Source organism: Henckelia pumila, chromosome 1 (assembly GCF_033568475.1).
Source record: "Henckelia pumila isolate YLH828 chromosome 1, ASM3356847v2, whole genome shotgun sequence".
Lineage (NCBI taxonomy): Eukaryota > Viridiplantae > Streptophyta > Magnoliopsida > Lamiales > Gesneriaceae > Henckelia > Henckelia pumila.
In genome coordinates, this window is record NC_133120.1 from 145485968 (window position 1) to 145499806 (window position 13839).

At 37.9% G+C, this 13839-nt stretch overlaps 1 long non-coding RNA gene across 1 annotated transcript; it reads left to right on the forward strand.

Annotated features, from left to right (window-relative positions):
- Positions 1-12772: 12772 nt before the first annotated feature.
- LOC140879935 (uncharacterized) lies at positions 12773-13308 on the forward strand. The gene is made up of 3 exons (XR_012149555.1): positions 12773-12819; positions 12898-12941; positions 13146-13308. It is a non-coding gene; the product is annotated as an uncharacterized lncRNA (long non-coding RNA).
- The last annotated feature ends 531 nt before the right edge of the window (positions 13309-13839 follow it).

Below are 13839 nucleotides of genomic sequence, written 5' to 3' on the forward strand. Positions count from 1 at the left end.
TCTATATTTGAGTGGCATGGAATGTAGAGCAACTTCCATGACCAGAATACTCTATATAGGAGTGCCGAAGTCCGAGGTTGAGAAGCTCAACGCCCACCCCGATTGGGAGAGTAGGTGATGACGTTGTGTTTTTTTTTCCCTTGTGATCCCTAAGATCAATATTCAGACTGAATCAGAGAATTGATAACCCCAGATTCTTGAGCATGCATTTCTTCCATGCATTATCCATTTGAGATTACTTATGGATTTATATTGATATCATTTAAATGTTTAAATGCTCATTTGTTTCTGTCATTCATACTGAGTTTTTATACTCACCGGTTTTTTGGCTGTTGCTTTGTCTTGTATGTGTGCATTGCAACAGGTGGTTCGGGGTCAAGATTTAGAGAACCTTAAAGATTTGAAATGAGAGTAGAAGTGGAGCTCGGGTCTAGCAGACGAATAATTTTAAATACATATTGAAAACATGTTGAATTTTGGAGTTTTCAAACTTGTTGCATTTTATACTCGTTTGAATGAATTTCAGACATCTCTTTATTGTATATTGTGATCAAGACTTTGAGAGGTCATCATTCCGGGTTTTTGGAGCAAGAAAAGAAAAAAATAGAGATTTTTGAAGTCTCGGCGCGGCCGCGCATCCGGTGAGCCATTTTGCGCAGCGCGCGGCCGCGCCTCACCCCCTTTAAAAAAAAAAACTTTCCGCGACGCGTTTTTGCTTCGCCAAATGTAAGGCATGCATCGCCAAATTTCATATTGATTATTTTTAAATATTTTCACCCAAGGTCTCCACAACATAGCTTACAACAAGCTCTATGTACTCAATTGCATCTGAGTACTGCATATCATTCTCAGATTGACGGACAGTCAGAGCGAACTATTCAGACACTTGAGGATATGCTTAGAGCTGTAGTGTTAGATTTTAGCACTAGTTGGCAAGATTCTTTACCACTTGTGGAATTTTCTTATAATAACAGCTATCAGACTAGCATTGAAATGGCTCCATTCGAAGCACTGTACGAAAAAAAATGTAGATCACCGTTGTATTGGGATGATAGCTCAGAAGTACATGATGTTTGACCTGATATGATCTATGAAATGCCTGAGAAAGTGCAACTGATTCAAAAAAGAATGAAAATATCACAACATAGACAAGCAAAATATGCGAATATTAGACGACGACCTTTATATTTTGATCAGGTAGACAAGGCATTCTTGATGATTTCTCCATTTAGAGGTACAGTTAGATTTGGTAAGAAAGGAAAGTTATCTCTGCGTTTTATTGGTCCGTACGAGATTATCGAGAAGATAGGCGATCTTGCTTATCGACTCGCTCTTCCTCCATATTTGTTTGGTATTCATAATGTATTCCATGTCTCTATGCTTCAAAAGTATCAGCCTGATCCTTCACATATTCTCCAACCTGATGAAGCTGAACTTGACGAGACACTTAGCTACTTTGAGCAGCCTATTCAGATTCTTGATCGTAAAGAAAAGCATCTCAGAAACAAGATGATTCAGTTAGTTAAAGTTCAGTGGAGTCGACATGACAATGAAGAAGCGACTTGGGAGACTGAGTCAGATATGAGACAGAGATTTCTAGAGTTGTTTCATTGATGTGAGTTCTTATTCTATTTTCTGTTATTTCCTTATCTTATGTGTATACATATTGTTTATACAACTTGCATATGATTTCGATGACGAACTCATGTCTTAGAGGGGGAGAAATGTAAGGCCCATGATTATTTAATTTTAATCCGAGAGTATTTAATTTGGGAATATTTAGAGTTTAAAATTAAATTCTAATATTATTAAATTATTTAGGATTGAAATTGAATTAAATTGATTTTTTGGGGACTGATTAGCCATTATGCCAAAGTTCAGGGACAAAACTGCAATTTGGTTTAAATATATCTAAATGACCAATTGTTCTCCTTATTTCCAACGTGATCAGCAGATTAAGAAAAGCGAAGAAACCAGAACCCTCTCCAAGACGCCATTTTCATTTTATTCAAGCTCCGATTTCTTGTGATTCGGCTGTCAGATTTCGAAATAAAATATATATCTGCAATCACCGCTCCGAGATCTACGTTCTGGTATATATTTTCTTGAGTTCTATAAAATTTGAATTTTGATGATATGATGGAATTTTTCTTATTGATTATATATGTTCATGAGCTAGTACCGAATATGTATTCGAAGACGAATCGGTAAAATACTATCGTTTGGATTTCTTATGAATTTATGAAGCAAATTCGAACACCTCCATTTCTATATTGTCATGGAACGTGTATGTATGTGCTGATATGTTGGGTATTATGGTGTGAAATTATGGATATATTGATATTGATATTGATATTGTTTCGGTTGTCGGTTTTTAGCCGTTACGCCGCCGATACGAGAATTTTTCAGAGGTTGATATTGATGTTGAGCTGAGAAATTCTTGAGTATAAGCTGATTATCTTTGTTCCAACTACTTCATTTTCAGCTTGTGTTAAAGATTGTTCGATCTCGAGAATTAACCCTTCGAACCGAGAAAGATTTGAAGAAGGTTTGAATTTAGTTTTCCTTGAATGATTTTAATGCCTTGAGCAGATTCTGATTAGAGTTCTCTGATATAGATTATCCAGACTTGAAGCATTTCCAGAATCGATATTGAAAGGTATAAATGACAGCTAATCCAGATGGGATAGAACACTCGAAATAGATATGATTTTCGAGTATTTCCTTTCAAATCACATACTTGTTTTGCTTATATGTTTTTATGTGATTTCGATGATTTTTATTGTTTGGATTGATTATTTGATTTAATTGTTCAAGATGTTATACAGTATTTAATGCATACATATTATGTTGCATTCATCTTGAACTTTACCTTGACAAGCACAGAGGGCTGAATGACCTAGAGTACAGATGACATTTGGGGGCTATAGTTGAGTGGCATGGAATGTAGATTTACTTCCAGAGCTAGATGACTCACTATAGTTGCTCAAAGTCAGGGGAAATAAGATACTTGACGCCACCTCGATTGGGAGAGTCGGTGGTTGGATTGAGATTTTATTTCCCGAGATCCCAAGAACCGATATTTATTGGTATCAGATTTGATAGCCTTCTTTTGAAACATGCATTGCATTCATATTTATATAATGCATGTTATGTTATTTATACTGGGATGATATTCTCACCGGAGTTATCCGGCTATTGCTGTGTTTTGTATGTATGCATGTCAATAGGTGGGGCAGGAGTTGGTCAGACTCGACGTGGATAGCTCGAGATAGAGTCTTAGCATGTGATACTCGGGGTTTAGCAAGATGATATGTTTTATGAGTTGGTAAACATGTTAGAAAACAAAAAACTTTGTATATGTTTGAAATGGTCAAATATTCGTATTCTGTAGAATGATGTAATAAAATCTTGTTTTTATGGTTTAGAATTATTTTGAGATGTATGTTATAACCATGTTTCAAGATTTTTGAGTTTTCATCTTCTTGAGTAAAATAGCAGATATTGAGAGATTTTTGATGGAACAACATTTCTGGTTTCTAGTGCAGAAGTGCTTGATGAAGCGCAGATCCATGTAAAAGCAGAGATTTTAAGATTGTGGAAGAGAAGAAGCGCTTAGGAAGAGAGCAGATGCGTGAAATTCCAGAGATTTTGAAATAGAAGGAGAGCAGCTGCTCTTGCTAAGAGGAGCAGCTGCGCCCCTCATCCTTTCATTCTCTAGCGCAGCCGCGCTAGAACACTTCTTTTATAAAAAAAAATTTCATTGCTTGTATTATTTTGTACTTAGTTGAATTCAATCAGGTTTAATTATTATTTTGCCCTAAGATAAGATTAGCAACCTGAGGTCCACACAGTAATGAAACAATTGAATCAGTGTCCATTTCTGAAAACGCAACACAAACGATCAAATGTTTGGGAAAAAATATGTTTTAAGATTGCTAGTCGGATATGAAAGGAGGAACAAATATATTATAAATAATATATTTAATTTCAACAATTAAATGAAATTATATATTTAACTGCATAAATATAAAATAATCAGAAGAACAAAAAATGTGGTAGACTTCAGTGAATTGAACAAGTATGTGACTGAGGCCTGTGAAGAACACAGTTTTCTTAAAACAAATTCGCGTCCTCATCGATGGTATTTTGATGATCGTATAGACGTCTGTCTCCCAGAATACAATGATAGTACCAGTAGCAAATAAAAACAAATTTGCTAATCCGGCGAACAAAAAGTATACCTGATCGTAATCACTCTTAAAATAAATAAGAAAAAACCAAAACATGAGACAAAAAACTTTTAGATGATATCTTAAATAATATATTTAAGATAATTAGATGAGTATAAATAGAGTTGAGACAATTCAAGTCTACTACGTTTCATCTAATTCACGGTTTCAACACAATTAAATAAATTTGGTTTAACTCATGAAGTATGTTACATGAATTAACACCATTAATTCACTTACAATTAAAGCAAGCATCAATTTCAATTCAAAACCGTAAATGTATTCTAACAATCATTAGATCAAACCTCGAGATATTACCTCAAAAATAGCGTCAAATAATAATTTGGGTAAAAAGTAGAATAAGAGGCATTAATGGTTGACGGAGCTTATAAGCTACTCGAATTTGTTTGACAACTATTTGGTCTAACAACTTATAAGTAGAAAAAATAAGTGGTTTGATATCTATTTCTAAAACGGATGGAATGACCTTATTTTTTTAAAAATATCTTATTTTAATATTTTTCTTGTCTAAAATAGCATTTTTGTAAATCTTCACCATGTATTCTACCATTAAATATTTTTTATAAATAAATTTTCAAAAAATAAAAAATTTTCCAAATAAAAAAAATAAAATATTTTTATTTTTTATTATTCGTATAATATTTATGATAAAAATTCTAAAACTATGTTAAATAATTTCGAGGTATTATACATTTTTTGATAATTTTGGTAATAAAAAAGATATAATATCAAATATATCAACATTTTTACTTTGATTAAAATAAACTTACCCAAATATTTTAATATTTTAATCTTAAATAAGTCTTGACAACTATAAGCTTCTAAACCAGCTTATAAGGTGTATGAACTTATAAGTTGTATTTAATAATGGTATATAATAGTCCACCTCAGACTAAGATGGGGTCCAGGTCGGTCCAGGAGGAGGATTACCTTGGACCAGGATGGAGTACAGGTCGGCCCAGGAGGAGGGTTACCTTGGATCGGGAAAAGGTCTAGACCAGGTCATTTTAGGAAGATAAACAATTGCCCGGGAAGAGCTAAATTACAGCTCAGGTTCGTGGGAGGGGTAAGAGTTACCGATGGAGGATAGGGGAATGGATGCGAGATAGTTCCTTGTTCGTGATCAATGGTTCACTTTGGTAAGGGCCAGGACTCATAGGGCTGAGTGGTCCGTAGTGATGAGGGTGGATGTAATAGAAGTCGGAACTCGTGGCAGAGGGACTGGAGGAAAAGGTGAGATGTGTTATAAAATCTGGTTTACTTTATTTAAAGATTTAATATCTTATGAGATAGGAAAGAATCTGGGATAATAAGGAAATAAGATTTGTATTTTAGGGAAAGATAATGTTTCCTATCGGCGGGACTCTCCTAGGGTTCCGAGAATCCTCTATAATGCCTCATAATTGATGATCTTATATACACTATAGGCTCTTATATTCATTTGGATTTTCTTCTCCAATAAGCCCTATTCTGACTTAGGCATCGGAGTGGCCACGCCAAAAAACTCTTCCGACGCCCATTCACGATTTTTTTAGTATGTGCAGAAGGCTGGTTGGAGTGCATATCGAGGTGAACAGGAAGGAGATATATCTGGAAAAAGTTGCCACATCTACCCAACTTTTTATGGTGTTAACATTTGGCGCCGTCTATGGGAAACTTCTTTTCACATCTGAGACGTATATATGGTCAACACAAGGAGAACCAACCAGGAAAATGGGGAAGAGTAGAAGTCTGACGCATCCACCAGACCCCCAACCCATACTAGGAAGAGGTTTGGTGGGTGAGTTAGGATCAGATGCAGGCCATGGTGACGATAGTCATCCGTGAGGCAATGGCAGAGGCTCTTGCCCAAATTGCAGGAGAGGAAAAGAGATTCGAGGAGAAATGGAGTAAAGAGGGGACGTCAGAGGAGATGGAAAGCGAGACAGCACCCAAGCAAAGATACTTGTCAGGACAATTGAGATTTTTGAAGGAAGAAATGGAACAGATGAGAGGGAAAGGGCATGTACCGACCAGGAAGAAAGGCACGACTTTATCAACCGAGATCGTGAATGAACCCTTACCCCATAGCATTAAAATGATGAGGATTGGTGATTATGATGGGATCAAAGATCTAGAGGAACACCTCGGGCGTTTTGAGAATGCAGAAATGTTACATTGCTACACTGACATAATCAGGTGCAAGGTATTTCTCACCACCCTGGTGAAGTTTGCACAACAGTGGTTTAATCAGCTTGAACCAGTCAATGTTGCCTCATTTGAGAGCTTTAGTGGGATGTTCCTGCACCAATTTACTAGTAGCAAGAGGCATAAGAAAACCTCCCTAAGTCTGTTTGACATCAGGAGTAAGGAGAACGAGTCTCTAAGGGATTTTGTTAAATGCTTCAATTCTATGGATTTGGAAATCCCAACTTGCCCAGCTGAAGTTCTGATCAGTGCCTTTACTCAAGGACTGAAGGGAAGAGACTTGTTTTGTTCTTTGGTGAAGAAATCCCCAGCTCATATGTGGTTTAATTATCTTGAACCAGTCAATGTTGCCTCATTTGAGAGCTTTAGTGGGATGTTCCTGCACCAGTTTACTAGCAAGAGGCATAAGAAAACCTCCCTAACTCTATTTGAGATCAGGAGGAAGGAGAACGAGTCTCTGAGGGATTTTTTTTTAAACGCTTCAATTCTATGGATTTGGAAATCTCGACTTGCCCAGCTGATGTTCTGATCAGTGCCTTTACTCAAGGACTGAAGGGAGGAGACTTGTTTCGTTCTTTGGTGAAGAAAGCCCCAGCTACATATGATGAAATTCTGGCCAGAGTGAAAAATTATGTTAATATAGAGGAGGCACAGAGGCAGCAGAGGGAAGAGAGGAAGGAAAGAGGTAAGAGGATATATATACCCGTCTGGGTGAGAAGAGTGTAGGAGATAAGGGAGATTTGGGATGATTCTCGTGATACACATCGCTGAAGGTATCGAAAGAGCAAGCAATGGAGATATGTGAAGAAGAGGATGTTTAAACTCTACCTCCTTGTATGGGGGAATGGAAGGACAGAGCCCCGGGAGCTGATAGTAAAAATTATTGCTCTTCCACAGGGAGCAGGGGCATGATACCTCGGAGTGCCAAAGGTTGGACAGGGAGATAGATTGGGCACGGGAGAATGGAGAAAAATGAGGATGAACCGTTCACAATGGTGGAAGCCCCTTATTCCTATAATGTAATATTAGGTAGGCCGACCATGAATGCTTTTAAGGCCATAGCTTCTACTTATCACCAGAAGATGAGTGCCCAGTGAGAGAAAGAGTTGGGGAAGTCAAGGGCGATCAAACATCATCTCTAAAGTGTTACATGGAAACTGTAAAGATAGAGTCTAAGCGAACTAAAATTAAAGGGCGGACCCTTCAGCACTCTACTCAGGGCACATAATTAAATCTTATTCAACAGGCCAAAGTACATGAGGTGTTAGAGGGAGAACATGAGGAAGTGGAGCTCATGCCTGGGCACCTCGGCAAGACCACCAGAATCGCTTTGGATCTTGAGAGGATCCTAAAGGCAGCACTGATCTCTTGCCTTAAGAGGAATGTGGTCGTCTGTGCATGGGGTATGGAGGAGTTGACAGGTATCTCGCCTGAGATAGCGGAGCACAACTTGAATTTTAGCCCAGGTGCTCGAGTAGTAAGGCAGAAGAAAAGACATTTTGGGATCGAAAAAGATAAAGTAATAGCTGACCAAGTACAAGCCCTTCTAACAGCTGGACACATACGGGAATTCCAATTCCCCTTGTGGCTTTTCAATGTGGTTTTGGTACCAAAGTCAACAGGGAAGTGGAGAATGTGCGTGAATTTTAGAGATCTCAAAAAATCTTTTCCTAAGGATTGCTAACCCCTACCATGTATTGATCAGCTAGTCGACTCCACGATAGAGTATGAGTTCTTGCGCTTTATGGATTCTTACCAAGGTTCATCAGATAACCTTGGCAAGGGAAGATCAAGAGAAAATCAGCTTTGTAATGGCAGTGGGTACTTACTGCTATGTGGTCATGCCATTCGGCCTCAAGAATGCGGGAGCCACGTACCAAAGGTTGATGGACATGATATTCAAAGGACAATCGAGGAGGAATGTGGAGGTTTATGTGGATGACATACTAGTCAAATCTAAGCAGGGACACTACCTCATTCTGGATTTGGAAGAGACATTTTCTACTCTCCGCAGATATGGTATGAAGCTGAACCCATCCAAATGCACTTTTGGAGTCTAGGGCAGAAATTTCCTTGGGTACATAGTCACGGAGCGGGGGATTGAAGTCAATCCAAAAAACGTTCGGGCTATCCAAGAGATGACATCGCCCAAATCAATCAAGGAAGTACAACATCTGACTGACCGTATATCAGCCCTGTCGTGTTTCATCTCGCGCTCGGCACATTGGAGTTACCATTTTTTCCAAGTGTTGAGAAATACAGGAATGTTTGAATGGAATGAAAACTGTGATAGAGCTTTTGCAGATCTCAAGGAACACCTAGAAGATTTGCTCGTCTTGGTGAAACCAACCTCGAGAGAGAGACTTTGGGTATAATTATCAGCCACTCAGCATGCTGTAAGCTCATTATTAATCAAGCAGGAGGGCGTAGATCAGAATTCGGTGTACTACGTTAGCCATGCGCTCGCGGGACCAGAGGTAGAGAAGATAGCCCTGACCTTGATTACTACAGCCAGGCTATTACGACCTTATTTTCTCTCACACCCTATAACAGTGTTGACTAACAGTTCCATAGGGCGGATAATGACTCAGCCAGATATATCGGGGTGTTAGATAAAGTGGACGGTGGAGTTAGGGGAGTATGATATCAAGTACCACCCCAGAACAGCAATCAAGGCACAAGCCTTATCAGATTTAATTGTGGAGATGACTCCGGGTCATGCTCCTGAGGTATGGAAGGTGTATGCAGATGGGGCACCAAATAAAGAGGGAAGTGGTGTGGGAGTTGTGCTACTTTCCCCTTCTGGAGAAAACAAAAAGTTGGCAGTAAAGTTGGATTTTCGGGCCTCTAACAACAAGGCCGAATACGAGGCAGTGCTGGTGGGTCTTCGGCCAGCTGAAGACATGGACGCCTCACGAGTGGTTCTCCACTCGGATTCCCAATTGGCTACTCAGCAAGTCAATGGCTCCTTTGAAACAAAGAATGAAAGGTTGGGAGAGTATGTCCGAAGCATTCAAGAACTTTCGAGGCACTTTGTGGAATGGAGTATGTGAAAATATCGAGGACAGAGAATGGTTAGGCTGATGCTCTAGCTAAAATGGCCACATCCCTAACAGTGTTATCTGATCGGGAGGTCATCTATCAGATTGAGATCATCCCTGGGCACCAAGCAGCAACATTTGAGCCTTTTCCCTTGGGGTGGATGAAGAATTTGGTACAGTATATGACCAGAGGAGAATTGCCAAAAAATAGCCTACAAGACATTCAGTTGAGGAGAAGGGCTTTGCGTTTCGTCTTAATTGAAAATACTCTTTATAATAGATCATTCTCCAGACCCCTATTGCTTTTTTTTGGGAGAGGAAGAGGTGGAGTATGTGTTGAAGGAAATACATGAAGGATGTTGTGGAGATCATATAGGGGGCAGTTGCCTTGGAAAAGAAAGTTCTGTTGGCGGGATACTGGTGGCCTACCATGACATCGGATGCACTCATCTTGGTCCGCAAGTGCGAAGGATGTCAGCGCCACAGTCGCTCCAACAATCACCCGACCACGATAATGACGCCAATTTTGGCTGCATGCCCATTTGATCAGTGGGTTTTGGACATTGTTAGTCCTTATCCCATCACACCGGCTCAGAAGAAATTTCTAATTGTCGCAGTGGATTACTTGTCTAAATGGGTAAAGGCAGAGGCGTTGGCACAAATCATATAAGGGGATGCACTTCGTTTTTTATGGAAAAATATTGTTTGTCGGTTTGGGTTACCTCGGAAATTAGTCTATGATAATGGAAGGCAGTTCAAGGGAAGAAAAGTCCAGGCATGGTGCACAGAGATGAAAATTACACAAGCTTTTACCTCGGTAGCTTACCCATAAGCTAATGGGTAAACCGAGATAACAACCTGTAGTAACCCGTCTCCAAATTAAGTTAATCAAGTGTCTAATTATGATTAATTAGCTAAAACATGGTTATAGGATCCTCGAATAGGTTTAAAAGATGGGAAACATATTCATAAGGATTGGTAAGGGCCCGAAAGAGTTTTGCGTTTCGGGAAGTTTGGATGGTCCGAACCAAGTTCGGACGCTCCGAACAGATCAGAGCCTTTGGGTCAAAGTTCGGAGGCCCCGTGTAGATCGGACGCTCTGAAGATAGATCGAACGATCTGATCTCACCCGAATAAGTGGATATGGATTTGATTGGACAAGATGCTAAGTAGGGAAGACCATTTTTTTTCAAAAATCGCCCGAACCGACCGCCCTGAACCGCCGTATCTCATTTTTCAAAATAACCGTGATTTAAAAAAATAGAGAACCGCACCGCCATGTCGGTTCGGTTATAATATGTTAGTAAAACCAAACTGCCCCGAACCGTGGTATATAATTTTATTTATTTAGGGTTTTACTTAGCGTGTACATAACTACATACACAATACATTCTTGAGCCGCCTCCACTCTCGCCTCTACCCTATTCCCAGTCCCAACTCTTCTTCGAAAATATTTCTCCTCTTTCTCTCTTATTAATCTATTTTCTACAATTCTACTATTGTCAAATCTTCAACGTGTTTTCTAATCATGAGTACTTCGAGCATCCCAGAAGATGAAAATATGTCAAATTCGGTAATATTTAGTTTATATTTCTAATTCCAGTTTTTTTTTTCATTCAATTCTTGATTTTGATTTTGATTTTGATTCTCTAAGTGAGTATTATTCTTCATCTTTGATTTATTTCATTTTAATTTAGGTTTTTTTTTTTACGTTTTAAATCTCATGTTAGTTTTAATTTAAATTCATTTCCAATAAAATTACTCTGTGTATATTATGAATAAGAGCATATGGAATTCTCACGCTAATTGTGGTGCCCATTACTAATTTATTCTAGATTGAAGATTCATCACTATGGACTAAGAAAAGGTGGATTAAAACAGTTAAGAAGTTCTAATGTGTAATGTTGAATTTCTCGGTCTCTAGTGTGAGGATTGAAAAATAACTTGCAAATATTTTACATTTACTGGAATTAAAAATATAGCAATCAGTATTTGCACATGAAAAGTATAAGATTAAATATAATTTAATTTTTATACTTTTTTTAATAGGAGGATGCAACAGCTTTGAATGAAGTTTCAACTTTGCAAATTCGGACCCAAAAAGCGGCTCGAGAGACCAAGAACAAGAGCAGATCAAGATAAAACTTCAAATATTGATCAATCAGGTGATATCCCTCCACAGATCAATTCAAGTGTCACAAATGAACTAGATAAAAACTTGCCCAAAAAGCCACCTACAAAAAAAATAAAACAAGCAGTTGATATCATTGCCAAAGAAGGTTCAAATATTACCTATGAAATATGGGGTCATTTCACGAGATTAAAAGATAACAATCCACCAAGAGCCACATGTAATTATTGTGGCAAAAGTTGCGTTGCTCATCCAAAATTAAATGGAACAACTAGTATGTGGACACATTTAGAGTCTACATGCAAGAAGTATCCATATAAATTGGATAAGTCGCAAAAGACTTTGCAAGATTTTAAGAATTTGAGTGGAAGTTTTGTTGTAATGCCCGGAATTATTTAATTCTAATCCGAGAATATTTAATTTGGGAATATTTGGAGTTTTGATTTAAATTCTAATATTCTTAAATTATTTAGGATTGGAATTGAATTAGATGATTGGCCGAGGACTGAATTGCAAAGAAGCAAGAATTGGAGGGCTAAATTGCAAATACTCATGAAGTTATCAGAATTTTTAATTCCTTGTCATCATGTTTACGTGTAAGTGTTAGAGAAAGTTCAGAAATTTGAGAGGAATTGAACAGATCAAGTCGAGCTCCCTCCTTTTCTTTGCAATCTTCATTTTCAAATTGCCATATCTTTTGATCCGGTTATCCGAATTTGATTCCGAAAAGTGTTCTGAAATCCTTGCAGTGAGACCTTCGATTTGATGTAAGTTTTTGTATCTTTCATCATGGTTTAAGAATTCGAAAATGGCAGAGATCAGATGTGATTATGAATTGATGTTGTTTAACTTCTATGTTGTGTTATATTGAAGTCGGGTTGAGGAACGGATGTCGTATCGGTTTCTTATGAATTTCCAGAAATTATTTCGAAAGCTCTATCTTATGTTATGCAGGTTTTGAGTAATATACAGCTGGTATATGATGTATATGGTGATAGACATGACATAGTTGAGTTCGTATTGCCGAATTATGCCAATATGCCGTCGAATTTTTGATTTGAAGTTGTTTTGCTTGCTTATATGTGAGCTGCCATTGACATGGATTAGAACTGATATTTCCTTGGAAATTATGCTGTGATTTCAGTTTATAAACAGGGAACATCAACTCGGAAATTCCGACTTCGAGACCGATAGAAGAAAGAAGAAGGTTTGTAGTATTTTGCCTTGAAGTTGGGCTGTAACTTGAGCAGAATATTAATATAAGATGGTGTGGTTATTTATTCAGATTTGGATAGCTTTGAAGACACCTTGAAACCTCACAATAGAAAGGTAAAAGTGGACTATTATTTGAATGGAATTACAACTCGAGATGGTTTGTATCGAGTTCCTTAAATCACATACTTATTTGTTTATTTGTTCTTATGTGAATCATTGAATGAATTTATGATGTTAATGGATGCTATATTACTGGGAAAATATGTTTTTCACCGGAGTTATCCGGCTATTGTTGTGTTGTATGTGTCATGGCAATAGGCGGGAGTGGAACAGGGCAGAAGCAAGCTTGAAGAACAGAGAATGAGGGATTAGCGTGATGATCCGGTATAAATGTTGAGTTGCTGTCACTTGTTTGATAAGATCAAGAGCTATGTTGTATAGTTATTAAACTTGAATCTTGTCTACTTTACAATATAAGTTGATCCTATGTTAGAGTTGAAATTGTACACTTGATAGACTTGAGTTTATGTCTAGAGTGTTTACTACTTGAATATGGAATTATACTTGATCTTGTAATCACATTGGAACTAGATGTGTTACTTTGGTATTGAGATGTTAATGTATATGTTGTTGCCTTTTTAATGTTTCTTAGAATATGGTGATGTGTTTTTGAACTTGATTCAACATGTCTAGAATTTGATCTTTATTTTTGTGCATGTTTTTGTATCAAAGAATCAAGTTGGGAAGCAATTTTCAGAACAAGAATGAGCTGCAATTCTTGGGCAAGAATCTGCCCAGGGCAGTGCCCGAGCTGCAGAAAACAGCAGCCCGAGCGCACCCCAGGGCAGAGGGTTCTGTTTTGAAGCAAACAGCGGCCCAAGTTTAAAAAAAAAAAAATCTTTGCAGCTTCGGATGCTTGTTGATTACTTATATTTAATTCATGATCTTGGATTAATTTTGTGATTTGAGAGATTAAGAACTGGGTCATCACAATAGGTGGTATCAGAGCGAG